This window comes from Tenrec ecaudatus, chromosome 7 (assembly GCF_050624435.1).
Source record: "Tenrec ecaudatus isolate mTenEca1 chromosome 7, mTenEca1.hap1, whole genome shotgun sequence".
NCBI lineage: Eukaryota > Metazoa > Chordata > Mammalia > Afrosoricida > Tenrecidae > Tenrec > Tenrec ecaudatus.
The window spans coordinates 131,507,261-131,521,375 of NC_134536.1; positions in this window are offsets into that span (position 1 = coordinate 131,507,261).

Genomic DNA, 14,115 nt, shown 5'->3' on the forward strand with positions numbered 1-14,115 from the left:
CCCACCTCCTCCCCATGCAGGGACCTGGCAGCAAACATTTCATTCTGACATCTGCCAGCATAGCCTAGATAATCAGATTTCTCTGGGAGGACGAGGCTAAGCCATCAATAAAAAGGGGCAGATTTATCCTCCTGGCCTCCCTCGTTCCGTATGTACGGGCCAGGATCACCCTCAAATCACTGCAAGTCCTGGACCTTGTCACCAGCACTGTCGCCCATACAGTGAGCAAGGGCAATGCCTCACCAGACTCTTGCCATACTTGCCTAACCCCCTCCCCCAGGACGGTCCTGCCTGAGGCCACAGCTTCTCAAGGCCACGTGTCTGTCCCCAGGATGCTCCGTGTCTCCTGGAACTAGGAGACACTAGGGGCTGAGGATGCTCTTCTAGAATGGCCCCACACCCCACACGGTGTGAAGATACATCAAGCGACGTGTGAAGATACATCAAGCGACAAGCTCCTGGACAGGCTGCCTGCAAGGCAGCTCAGAAATGAGCCCCAAGACCCAGCACATGAGGCCCCTAAAAGTGAGACCCCTGAAAGACCCCCCTCCCCTGGTCAGCGTGGGAGCGAGGAGGATCTCAAGGGCTAGCAGGTCCCCTGGACTCAGATTTCTCTCCCTAGACTCCCTGACAATATGCGTTTCCCCTCCTTATCCAGCCTGGGAAACTGCAGGAGTATTGGGCGGCGGGTGGCGGTGCGGGGGGAGGGGCGGGGGGAGTGTCTTAATTTCTCTGATCTTGAGAAAACAGTTCTATCTTTTGGTTGTGAGAAATGTTCCTTTAAGAACGACCTGGTTCTCCCTCCTCATTTGATATGCTAATAATCACGATGGTGCACTTGTCACCGGCCAGACTCTCCTAAGTCCAACGTGATCCTCACAACGTTCTCTCATCACACCCCTTTTCCAGGTAAGCCACCTGGAGGCATCTGGAGGCTCAGAAACGCGCGTGGCCACACAGAGAGCCACGTTATACAGAGCAAGGAGAGCAAGACTCGGGAAAGCGGAGTAATATTACAGGCATCGTTTATTGAGGACAGACTTTGTGCCAGGGACTTTGCATATTTTAATGTTCCGTCTTATAAAAGCCTCGGGTGGGTCTGGTTCTCGTTTACAAATGAGGAGTCTAGACTCAGAGGAGGTGTGTGACTCAGCCCGGACGGCATACTGAGCAGGTGGACCTGCTCAGACTCAAACACTGACGTCACTGGGGGGTTGCCAAACCACGGTGCCCATGCTCCCCCTGACAACATGGCCCTGGCATCCATGAGCTTCTGCAGCACCCATGATTGAACTGGCAGCCCTAGGCCTCATCCTCCAACCTCCCACCATGAGGACTATGCCTCTGTCCTGCACGGGATTGGGTTACCCAATAAGCAAGGTAAGCACAGGTTCTCTGATGCTTCCTTACTAATCTGCAGTGAACAATTGCATGTCTTTTTCAACGCAGCAACAATACTACTCCCAGGTCTGGCTGGCATCTGCCTCTTTCCCAACCCCATAGCACCTGGAACCAAGGCCTCTTCTGATGGGACAGACGATTCAGGAAACAAGGTAAGCATGGATCTACTTGTACTTATGAATCTCTAATGAACAATTGAACTTGTTTTTTTTAACCCCATCAAAGATTCTGCTTCTAGGTCTGGTTGACATCTGTCTGTCTCCTAAACCTACAGCACCTTCCTGCCAAATCAGAGCCTCTCTTCAGAGGTACACTCTCTGACAGGGACAGAGTGCCCAGCAAGCAAGGTAAACATCAGCTTACTCAGTGTGTGGTGAAGAGTTTCATACATTTTCACCACGTCCTGTTCGCACTACAGAGGAATGAGTACGTAAGCACAAGGAAGCCCCAGCTTACTTTATTTACTGGGTACTGAGCCTCTGCTCCTGTTCTGGAGAAGGTTGGCCCTGACCAGACTGCAGTTGACTGTGCCATCGCCAGGGTGAGGATGGTGAAATCATCCCCCCGCCCCGACCCGCTCCTCTGTCCTGTCTCCCATTGGCCAGCTCCCTCGAACCACTTTTAGTTTACTCTTGCCTTCCAACAACCAGCCAGTTACATGTAGTGGACCACGACTGAATGTGTAACCAACCAGTCGGGTGTGCAGGATAGAGCCCCGGGCAGCATTTCATTCCATTGTGCATGCGTCACCATCAGCTGGGGAAGGGTTCCACTTAACAGCTGCCTCCCTTAATTGCCCTTTGCTGTCCAAATGCGGACTTGGATCTGGGGTTCGAGCAGGAGTCTGGGGCACCCTCCTTGCTTGTTTCAGTGATCTCTTCCCCATGATCTGGGCTTCAGTATTTAGTGCAGATTTAGTGCAGGTACACTGAAGGCAAGGAAGGGGAGGGGATGCCCACTGGCTGGCGTCTGACAGAGAGGCCTCTGTCACAGGAGAATGCAGGTCCCTCAATCCTGAGGACCCTCCATGAGGAGTCAGTGAGTCTGGGGTACAGGCCAGGCTTAAATAACAGAGTCCCTTAGGGCTGTGAAAATCTTTACACCCACTCCTTCACGGGACGGATCAGTAAAAGCCGATCTGGGTCTCCTCCCTTTAAAGAAAATTGTGCCTTTGAGATCCCACGTGACCTACTCCACAAACAAGATGTCTTTGAGTCAGGACTGGTCATTCTTCACACAAAACATCAAGAGGGTGTTTGGTTCAAGATGTTTTTGGAAAGTTATTGCTGCTCTTGTTGTCAGTTCCCATGGAGTACACTCTGACTCACAGTGACCCCGAGGGTGTAGGATCAGGGGTCCTCAAACTTTTTAAACAGGGAGCCAGTTCACTGTCCCTCTGACCCATTGGAGGACCGGACTATAATTTTTTAAAAAACTATGAAAAAATTCTGATGCACACTGTATATATCTTATTTTGAAGTAAAAAACAAAATGGGGCAAAAACACCCAGCAGGCCAGATAAATGTCCTTGGAGGACTGCATGTGGGCCATGGGTCATAGTTTGAGGACCCCTAGGTGGGTAGGCCAGCTCCATCACATGTACAAAGCTACGGGCTTCCAGCTGGTCCCTCGGCCTGCCTCCCTCGAGCCTCTGGCTGGGTTTGAATCACCAAACTTTCGACTGATAGTCCAACATTTAACAATCTATACCACGCAAGGACTCTGTAAAAAGGATGCACATACATATGTACATATACGGTAGGCAAATGAGCACCACATGATGTATAATGACTGTCTAATAATATCTACATAAAGCATAGGCTTCGAAAAGTTCATGGAACTTGGGATGAATAGATAATGAGGGTAAGTCAAAAGGTATTGCTATGAAATCACAGAAACTTTTATTAAACAAAATATCCAATTGTGAAGCTATGGTTCCCTGATTATTTTCCCTCCATTTGGCCTGTACATTTCTAAATGTAACATGTCCATCTCTCTAACCCTTCCCTGAAGAATTCTGCATCGCCTGTTCACACCAATTAAAATGGGCAGTTTAGGCATCTGTGAGGTTCTCAAAACGTATCACTCCTGAAGGTTCTTTGGACTTAGGGAGCAAAAAGGAGTCTGAAGTGGTAAGATCAGGCTCACACGGTGGATGGGGTAAGGTTTCCCAATGAAATCCTCACCAGGGAGTCTTTGCTACAGATTGTTGGAATAGAAAAAACATGTCTCACCCCACTTTCCAGGCCATTCCTTCACTGGCGCTGTAGTCAGTGACCTAACACTTCATAATAGGCCCCTGTGATTGTCCTGTGTCCTCTGAGAAGATCTGTCTGTCAAGATGTCCTCTTGGGAGTCCCCGGAACCATTGCCATCCCTCCTAGCTGACCTTGCTGCCTTGCTCATCTTCGAGGTCTTCCCAATTGTCTTTACAATGTGTGCTAGTCCGGGTAGACCAGAGAAAAAAATTCATAGAAACTCATATATGTGTATAGGAAAGAGCTGCATATAAAAGTATTTGTATATTACAAAAACATCCCAGTCCAACTCAGATCGATTCCTTAAGTCCAATATTATCCCATATGTTGATACTAGTCCATAATTCTTCTTTAGACTCACGCAGCCATGCAATGACACCAAATGTAGGAAGACCACAGGTCAGTGGATGGAAAGTCTTGTGGACCCAGTGGCAGTGGAAGCATCTCAGCGCTGGCATGGGTCTCCATGTGGTTCCTCCAGCACCAGGGCTCTGGCTCTATCAGGGTAGCTCCATGTGGCTTGTCAACAGGATTGTCTTGCAGGGAGAATATGTGTGTGTCCAGCCTCCAGGGAGCTATTTATCTCCTTAGCACCTCCAATTGAGGTCATCAAGCTGCAACCTGACTGACAGGCTAAACTCCACCCCTCACTCCTAATAGTCTCAAGTTGACAACAGATTAAGTAACTACCACACAATGCTTGGCCCTTCTGGAAACTGCTGGAGCAGCATTCCCATGCACTCTCACAAACTTGTTGCCAAACTTCAACCGTTGTTTCATGTCCTGGATTACAATTCCCACAATGTAGTGCCACTTTTCCCATTCTCTCCTTTGTTTCCCTCTTCCATTCCACCTTCTTTCCTAGCTCTTCCTGCCTTCCAAATGGTCTTTGGGCAGATGCTGCCCTTTTGACCCAAGATGGTTGAGGATTCTAAAGAGTATGCATCTCCCTAGTGTTATTGGTCAGCTTATAGACCTGCCAGCAGTTTGGCTGACAATCGAGCCCCATGCATAGGCCCAGTTCTAGACCTGAAGGGTGACTTAAGGCCATACTCTTGGGAGGTCCACCAGTCTTTATCCAACCAAGAAGTCTAGGCATTTTGATGATTCCCAGTTTTGTTCCACATTTTCTCCCACTATATGCACAGCCTTCCAAGGTTATCCCTTTCAGAGAGGTTGGTCGTGGGCACCAGGGAGCATCATCCAGTTCTTCAGGTTCCGGGGTCGTGGAAGCTGACACTTCCATGGTCCATTAGTCCAGTGGATTAATTGTTTCCATGGTCTTTGCTCTTCTTCATTTTTCTTTGTTCTGAGCAGGGAGAGACCAATCATTGCACTTCCCAGAGCTACTTGCACAATTACTCCTGGTGTAACCAAAGCAAAAATCCACCCTTCCTGCCATCAAATCTATTCTGACCCATCGCAGCCCAGTAAGGCAGAATCAACTTGCTCCTGAGAGTTTCTGTGTGTAGAAAGCCACTTTAGCCACTGATGGATCCAAGCTTCTGGCCTGTGGTTAGCAGTCCCCCAGGTAACCACTTAGAAGACAGAGATGTGTATTGGGCTGGCAATGCAAGGTCAGCAGTTCGAAACCACCAGAGGCTCCCTGGGGGAAAGATGAGAATTTCCACTCCGGTAAAGAGTTACAGCCTTCTGCTCTGTCTTACAGGTTCCCTATGACTCAGCATCCACTCGTTGGCCATGGATTTATTTTTAATATGGGGGAGGTAGGCTAACCAATATTAGAATGAACAAAGCCTATTCAAGCACTTTTTCATCCCGTGTATATTTGTTAAGTGTCTGCTAAGAGCCAAGCACTGAACTGGATGTCAAGCATTCAGTGGTGAACAAGCCAAAAACATTTCATTTCTGCCAGTGGAGAGGGGAGAAGGAGGGCATCCTCTTCACTTAAGGCACATACCAAGTATGCTGCCCACGCCACGTGAGTTCACGTCCCATTGGTTACATTCTATTCATATGAACACGACTTCCTTCCAATGGAGTTGGGAAATAGACTCATTGTCCAGGTGCTCCCATTTCTAGCTACGACTCGGGGACCTGTTATTCAAGGAAGAAGAGGAGAAGGACAATAAGCATTCTCACCCACAGATTCTGAGAGGAATGATGTGCTGGGGTCCTTTGTGATGTTCATGCTACTCGTTTCTCTCCCTACAATATAGCCCACAGCACCAAGGCTGTCTGGTCCCAGTCCTAAGACCTGCGCTGATACTGTACCCCCATGTTTCCCTGGCCTCAGAAAGCTAGGACAAGATCGGTATCCACGCTGTGCTGTGGCTGTTGGTTGCTGTTGAATTGGCTCCAATTCATGATGTGTAAGACAGTGGTTCTCAAGCTGTGGGTCGTGAATGCCTGATTTATAATAGTAGCAACGTACAGTTATGAAGTAGAAATGAAAATAGTTTTGTGGTTGGGGGGTCACCACAACAGGAGGAACTGTATTAAGGGGTTGCGGCATTAGGAAGGTTGAAAACCACTGTTATAAGAAATAAAATACTACCAGGGGTCAGGAATTGAATCCTGTCTCCCTACACCCCAAATAGGATTCTCTGTGGTTCGGTAGATATGTCATGATGGCATCTGGAAGTTATGCAATGTGATCCACCAATTGGTTGTAAGGAGATTAAGACAGGGAACAGCATCCTTACCCAGATACATGCCTGATATGATGTAAGGAGAGTGTCCCTGAGATGTGGCCTATATCATTTTTATTCTTATAATAAAGAAAAGAGAGAACAGAGCAGAAGAGGGAACGGACTGCCGCTAAGAGAGAAGAGTCGGAGGTGAAGCATATCCTTTGGATCCGCTGATGAGAACTTCCTAGACCCAGGGGCAGACTGATGCCAAGACTCATCGAACTCCAAGATATGCCAGGCCAACGGCTGTTCAAAGAAGACACGGGCCTTCTCCTGGAGAGCACACAGAGAGAAAGCCTTCCCCTTGGGATGGCATCCTGAATTCGGACTCTAACTTCCTTGGCACTGAAAGAGTCCATTTCGGTTTGTCACAGCCGTCGACAGTGGTGCTTCTGTTATCGCAGCACCAGATGGCTCACACACCTGGTCTCGTGACATCTTCCTGATGGTTGATGGACGTGAGGCCATCGTCGTGCCATTGTGTTAATTCCTCTCCATGGCGTTTCTTTTTCCTTTCTTTTTTTCTACCAATTGATCTTTCCTGTTGCTGTGTCCAAAGCATGAAAAACAAACCCATTGCTTCTAAGGAGTCCTGGATTGTTTTCCTTCTAAGACCGATTTGGGGATTCTTCTGACAGTTCACTAGGTTCAAAAGTGTTTGCCAACCACACAATTCAAGCACATCAATTTATTCTTCTGTCTTCTTTTTTATCATCAAATTTTGATAAATGGAACAAAGTCAGGAGCCAGTAGACTCGGGTCAGGGAGCATGTACCCTGAAGAGTGCATCAGAATGAATATTCTCTCTTCTCTCGGCTCTGTTAGCTGATGGAGTTCATTCTGACCGACCACCAGGCCTGAAGGAGAGGCTGGAGTGAGTGAAGGGACCACAGAACAGAAAGGAGATGGATATTTTTACCATTGTTTAAACCAAGTACTTTACATCGTTTTACCTAGTTACTTTAGGCCATAGTCACTCTAATTTTTGTTTTATTTTAAATTTTCTGGCCTGTGCCAGGAAACCAGAAACAAAAACCTGAATATAACTTGAACAACCATTTCAACCCCCTTGAGCTAATTGCAGAACACAGAGCCTTTTCCAATATACATGCAATAGTCGACAGATAGAACATACATGCAATGGGCCATGAAACAAAGTTTCAATTCATTTAACCAGGGAAAATGATCTAGGGTATGTTTTCTGATCATATGGGATCAAATTAATTATCAATAACAATAGAATAACTGTGAGGTCGATAGTTTATTGTGCCAACCTGACCAATAAACACATGTGGCATTAATTGAAGGACGGAGAGCTAAATGGCTCGGTGAGCCTCGCCTTTCTTGTCTCTTGTTTTTTTGCCTCAATTTGCAAGCTACATTACCTGTGGGACACCTAATCTGTGGACTGTTGTCACTGTAATTTGAGGTTCCTTCAAGACCTGCTTCACCACACCATTGGAATTTACATCTCTTGAACTGGGGGCTGTCGGACCCTGTCATCTGGCTGCCTATTGGTGACCTGCCTTGCTGTCTGCTGCCTGTGCCCGGATAGACTGAGTTGCTCTACAGAGCACTACCCGGCGGCCCTCAAGACTCAAAGGACTTTCTCATGGGAGTGAGTTGCACTGAGCCATTTGTACTGCTTTATAAATAATTTAATTAACTGTTTATTTCTTATGTAATACATCTATCTGTGTGTATATATAAATAATTATTAGCATTCTGATTTTGTTTCTCTAGAGAGCCCTGTCTAACACAAACTTTATATAAATATTTAGAAATTAGACATTTTGCTAGAAAACCCTGGATTAAAGGAGAAATCACAAATGCAAACTACTTCTAACTCATTGATAGAGTGAAACCCAGCAAACAATGTCTGTGGGCTATAACTACAGCAGTGTTTCGAGGGGAATGTATAGCTTTAAATATGTACGCTAAAAAGACAAGACAGCTAAAAACCACGTACTTCAGGCCTTAACTTGCTGTGAAGCTGCTCTCCAAGGCCTGCCCTCCAAAGGTGTGTCCAAGTGGGTTTGAACCATCAGCCTTGCAAGAAGCATTCAAATCCTTAACCACTTACACCTCCCAGAGACTTGTAGTTCCACTTTGATAAGACAAATAGAGCAATGTGAACTCAAAGGTTGTAGAAGGAAGGAAACAATGATGATAAATTCAGACATCAATGAAGTTGAAAACAAACAATACAGAAAATTACCTGTCAAAAGCTGCAGTAACATGGACACACCTCTAACTAGACAGATTAACATCAGCAAAGACACAACACCCCAGCATCAGAAATGAAGAGTGGATGTCACTATAGATCTTAAAGACATGAAAGTAGCTAACAGGAGACCATTGTGGATAACTTTATCCCAACGCACTCGACAAGTTAGATTTAATGGACAAATTCCTCAAATGAATCAAATTACCAAAATGGATTCAAGAAGAAATACACAGGAATAACAGACTTAGATCTATTAAAGAAACATTCAAAAACCAACATTCACTGTATCAACAGCATGGTGGGGAACAAAAATGATTATATCAGCAGATGCACATGAAATATTTGATAAAATGCAATGCCCAATCCTAATAAAAAAAAACCTTTCAGCCAATTAAGAACAGAATGGGGTATCCTGTGTCCGATGAAAAAACTACAAGAATCCTAGAGCAACATCATATTTAATAATGAGCGACTGCCTGCTTTCCCTCGAGTCGAGAAGTATGGAGAGATGGAGAGTTGGCTCTACCTGGAAGCTAACAAGTGTGATGGTCACACTTCAATGGCTGCTTGCAGGAGATGCTTCAGTTAAAACCAAAGGAATTAATGAGTCATAGCTGCACATTCTCCTTGAAGGGTAAGGGGCTGCCCTTACCACACAATCTCACAGAGCCTAAAGAGACACTGCCCAACTGGTGGTGGGTCACGTCACCTCCCTGGGACACCAGGTTTACAGGGAATTGATTTCTTATAAGGGGCTTTGAGAAAATTTGCCCAACCTCTGCCCTGGAGGGCCACACTGCATTTATAATCCGGGACAACAATCACATCTGTGCTCTTCTCTGAGGAGAGGTGTCGTTTGCTGTATAGACATACTTTCTGGGTTATTTGCTGTATAGACACATGTGCAGAAATGCAAGAGGTCCATAGAGCACCGCTTCCTACTTACAGAAACAAAGAAAGTTATACAGTGGAAAGGGAAGAAGTAGGACTCTCTATTTGTCTGTGCTATGGTTGTTTACACATAGAATATATATTTTTACAAAGTTGCTGTGGAGTTGATTCCAACTCAGGGAGACCCCATGCTCCACAGCAGAACTGCACAGGACATTTTCAATGGCTGGGAATTTTAAAAATAAATAGAACTTTCTGCTCTGTGTGGATTTGAACCACCAACCTTTGGTTCATAGCTAAAGTATTTAACCTTTCCATTTGTGCCACCCAGGAACTCCTAGAAAATCCCAGGAAAATCTGTAGAACAGCTGTTGTGGTGGTGGTGGTTGTTAGATGCCTTCAGGTTGGATCTGACCCACTGTGACCCTCTGGACAACCGAATGAAACATTCCCTGGTCCTGCTCCATCCTCATAAGTGCTCCTATGTTTGAGTCCATTGTTGCAACCTCTGCATCAATCCATCTCACCAAGGGCCTGTCCCTCGACTTTACCAAGCACACTGTCCTTCTCCAGGGACTGGTGTCTCCTGACAACATGCCCAAAGTATGTGAGACCAAGTCTCGCCCTCCTTGCCTGTGAGGAGCACTCTGGTCCTATTTCCTCCAAGACAGGTGTGCTTTCCTTTTCACCATCCATTGTGCCGTCCACACTGTTCACAGCAGAGCCGCTGCTAGAACGAATCGGCTCATTTACTAATAGTAGGCGGCGTTCTAAGAAGCAGTAGCAAACAGTTTTGTAATCCCATGCACAGTGGCATCGGATCATAAAACACTCGGAAAAAATTTTTTTTAAGAAAATAGATGAACGTCCTTTACAAAGAAAAATACAAAAACCTGTGGGGAGAGAGTAGAATGGAGACCTAAATAATAGGAGCTCTGTGCTAAGTTCATGAACTGGAAAACCCAACATTGTCAAGGTGTCGAGCTGCCACCAAATTGATGCATCGATTCATTACAATCCCAGTCATAATCCTGGAAAATCTTTGCAACAAAAAATAATAATACATCAAAGCAGAAATTGGTGTGCCGATGTTTAAATCTTCCATGGAAATAAAAAAAAGGCACAGAATAGGGAAACGATTACAAGGATCTATAGGTGACCTCCTCCCTGGGGGACGGACAACAGAAAAGGGGGTGAAGGGAGATGCCAGACAGGGTAAGATAGGACAAAATAATAATTTATAAATTATCAAGAGCTCATGAGGGCGGGGGCAGAGGGGAGGGAGGGGAAAAAGAGGACTTGATGCAAAGGGCTTAAGTGAAGAGCAAATGCTTTGAGAATGATGAGGGCAAAGAATGTACAGATGTGCTTTATACAATTGATGTATGTATGGATTGTGATCTGAGTTGTGTGAGTCCCTAATAAAATGTTTAAAAAAAAATAAAAGAAAACAAAAACAAAGAAAAAAAGGCACAGAATATACAAAGCAGTATTAAAATAAATCAATAAATAACAGCGTTGGAGGGCTGCCTGTCTTCAAGACTTCCTACAAAAGCTATCAAAAAGTATCAATGAGCACGGAGATGCACAATAGACTGATGGAGTGGATGGACGAGGGAGCCAGAAGTAGACCTATCAACCTTCCAGAAGAAAACATCAGAGAATGCCTGTGTGCCATGGGGGGAGCCAGGGTTCCCTGGGCGAGGTGAGACATGTCCAGAAGCATAAGGGAACAAAAACTATTAAGGGGACTTGATGAAACTGGAAGCTCCTGCCCATCAAAAGGTGCTATTGAACAGCGGCATGGGTGGAGCCCCGACGTCAGGAAAATATTTGCCAAAACGTCTACCAGGCGGAGGGCTTGTATCCAGAATATATCAATCACTCCTACAACTCAATAATAAAAGATCAACCGTCCAATTAAAACAGGATTTGAACTGACATTTCACAAAGCGAGAGAAATGCATGACCGATAATCACGGGAAGAGCAGGTGTGCGACCTCCTTCGTCCTCAGAGAAGTGGAGGCAAGCCCACAACCATGTACCCACCCACGCCACCAGGCAGGCCCAACTGAATGGCTGAAGTTGGGAAGATTGACAGCACCGGATTGACCAGGCTGCGGAAGTGGAACCAGAAGGCTCTTAAGTTGCTGAGGGAAGCGTAAAATGATAGACCCACTTTGCAACGTCCTGGCGGTGTTTCCTAAAGAGGACGTACATCTAACCTCTGACCCAGCCGTTTCGGTCCCGGGTCTTCGTCCCAGCGAAGGGAGAGCATGTGGCCACAGGAGGGTTGGATAGCCTGCCTGCCCGCAGCAGTTTTCTTCATAATTGCCCCAAACCGGAAACAGCCGAGTTGCCCATTAGTGGGATAATGAGTCATCAAACTGTGATGTATTCATTCAATAAACTACTACTCAGCCATCAAGAGGAATGGATTTTATAATACGGGTGAAGCTCAGAAACATTATGCTGAGTGAAAGGAAACGTAGGCCAAAAAAAGTGTGTGTGTGTGTTACATGCTTCCATTTCTATAAAATTCTACAACAGGCAAAATCTATTCTACTTACTCCTGAACAAAACTCAGAACATGGTTACATTTGGGGGTGGGGGTGACTGGGAAGGAACATGCAAGGTGACTTTGAGGGTGATGACAATAGTCTACGGGTTTGTGTTCTACGGATGTGCACTTGTCAAAACTCATCAAATGGTATCTTTAAGATTCGCACATTCACTATATGTAAATTTTACTTAAACAAGCAACTGTAAGCAAATCACATGCATAGGGAAGCATTTTGGGGATGGATTGCACGGATGTAGTTTTAAATGTATTGAACTAGATGGTTGGGTGGAAGGGAACCCTAGATGACAGGCGCAGGATGAAGTAGAATCCACTACCATCTAGTGACGCCCACGCTTACCCACCAGTCCCGACCATCAAGTCAACTCTGACTCAGAGAGACCCTACAGGACGCAATCGAACTGCCTTGTGCGTTTCCAAGACTACTTTTTATAGGAGTTGAAAGCCTCATCCTCATCCTGAGGAGTGACTGGTGGATTTGAACTGGTGACCTTGCAGTTAGTGGTCTAACCCATAATTCACAACACCACCATCAGAGGTCCTTTCTGACTCCAAGCTCTCTCTGTAGGAGTTCTGAGGTGGAAAATCTTATTAGACAGCCCCTTCTTTCTGCCATGCAGAAGATGGTACATTTGAACTGTGGTTAGCAGTCCGACAGATACCCGGCAGGTTCACCAATGCTTCTTACATGATCAAGTAGATCTACTAAAAGCTTAATTATAAAATACAGGTAGTCAGTATACAAATGTTCACTGGGGGAAAATACTTTTCCAAATTCATGACATGTTTCATGATAAAATAGTGGAAAACGATCAGAAAAAAAACTGTTAGGGGGAATATAAAGGATGTCAACAAATACCAGACTTGGGTGGTAAATAGATTTTTGTCTTCTAATGACAGCTACCAGCATGCTTAGCTTTTAAGCAACAGATTTTCAGTAAGAGGCTGCCCCAAAGAACAGAGATGATATGCATTAATTAAGGAACTTTCATACAAACTTATAACCTCCAGGCTAATCTTTTCAGTTTTGAACATGATGCTCTGCCTTCATCAGCATCATTAGCGGGAATGAGGATGTGATTATGTCGCTTCACGTCTGCTTGCGTTTCACAGCTGCTAGTCAGGCTCAGTCAACACTTCCACGTGCTAATAATTGTAATCAACCCATTTCTTCATCTAAAACAAACACTTACTCTTTACCGCAAGAGATACCTCGAACCCTAATCTGTTGTTAGTTCTTCTGAACAGACCCCAGTTATGGTTCAGTTTTGCTCCCCATGCAGACAGAATCTTTGAGCCGCTTACTTTAAAAACAAAATGCCTTCCTTGGGAAAGTGGTCCTGGAAGTTGATTCAATTCCCCACTTGATTTGGAAATATCCAATCACCAGAAAAATCCAGTGAGTATTTCACACCCCGTGCCGGCGGGTGCACCTACGAGAGGATGGGAAGAAGAGAGGTGTTCCGTGTGAGTGCGAACGTTGCCGATGGAGTGACATTGCCAGGCCTTTGGAAAGAAGCCTGCGTGTGCCTTACAAACCACAACATGCCCGCTCTGGCCGTGGCAAGCAGCGAAGGCCATGTCCTCACACTGAGGACAAGATACTAATCGGAGGGAACAACGTCTTAGGAGTTTCACCTCTTGTGAGAAGCAGTAAGCGACTTGCTTACTGGGGGATCTGCCCCTGCCTGGTAATGAAGTAGCAGCTGATGGAAAGCCATTGGCAGGCAGGCAACCCCTGGGCAGGCTTCCTGGAAGAGATGAGCTTTGAGTCCAGCGAGCAAGCAGGAAACTCAACGGAGGGTGGAGACTGCACCGGGATGCATGGATTATTACGCATGCGGGGTAGATGGTTCCCTTCTCCTACACCAGCTTGTTGGAAGGAGCCAGCCATGGCATCCATCCTCACAGCCTCACTAGGAGATCCTTCAACGGCGATTCTCCATCACCCTTTCATAGCTCCTCATGGAGTGGTGACTGCCCAACCATCAAATTATTTTCGTTGCTACTTCATAGCTGGCATGTTGCTACTGTTATGAATTGGGCAAGCCCTGTGAAAGGGTCGTTTGGCCCCCAAAGGGGTCACAACCCACAGGTTGAGAA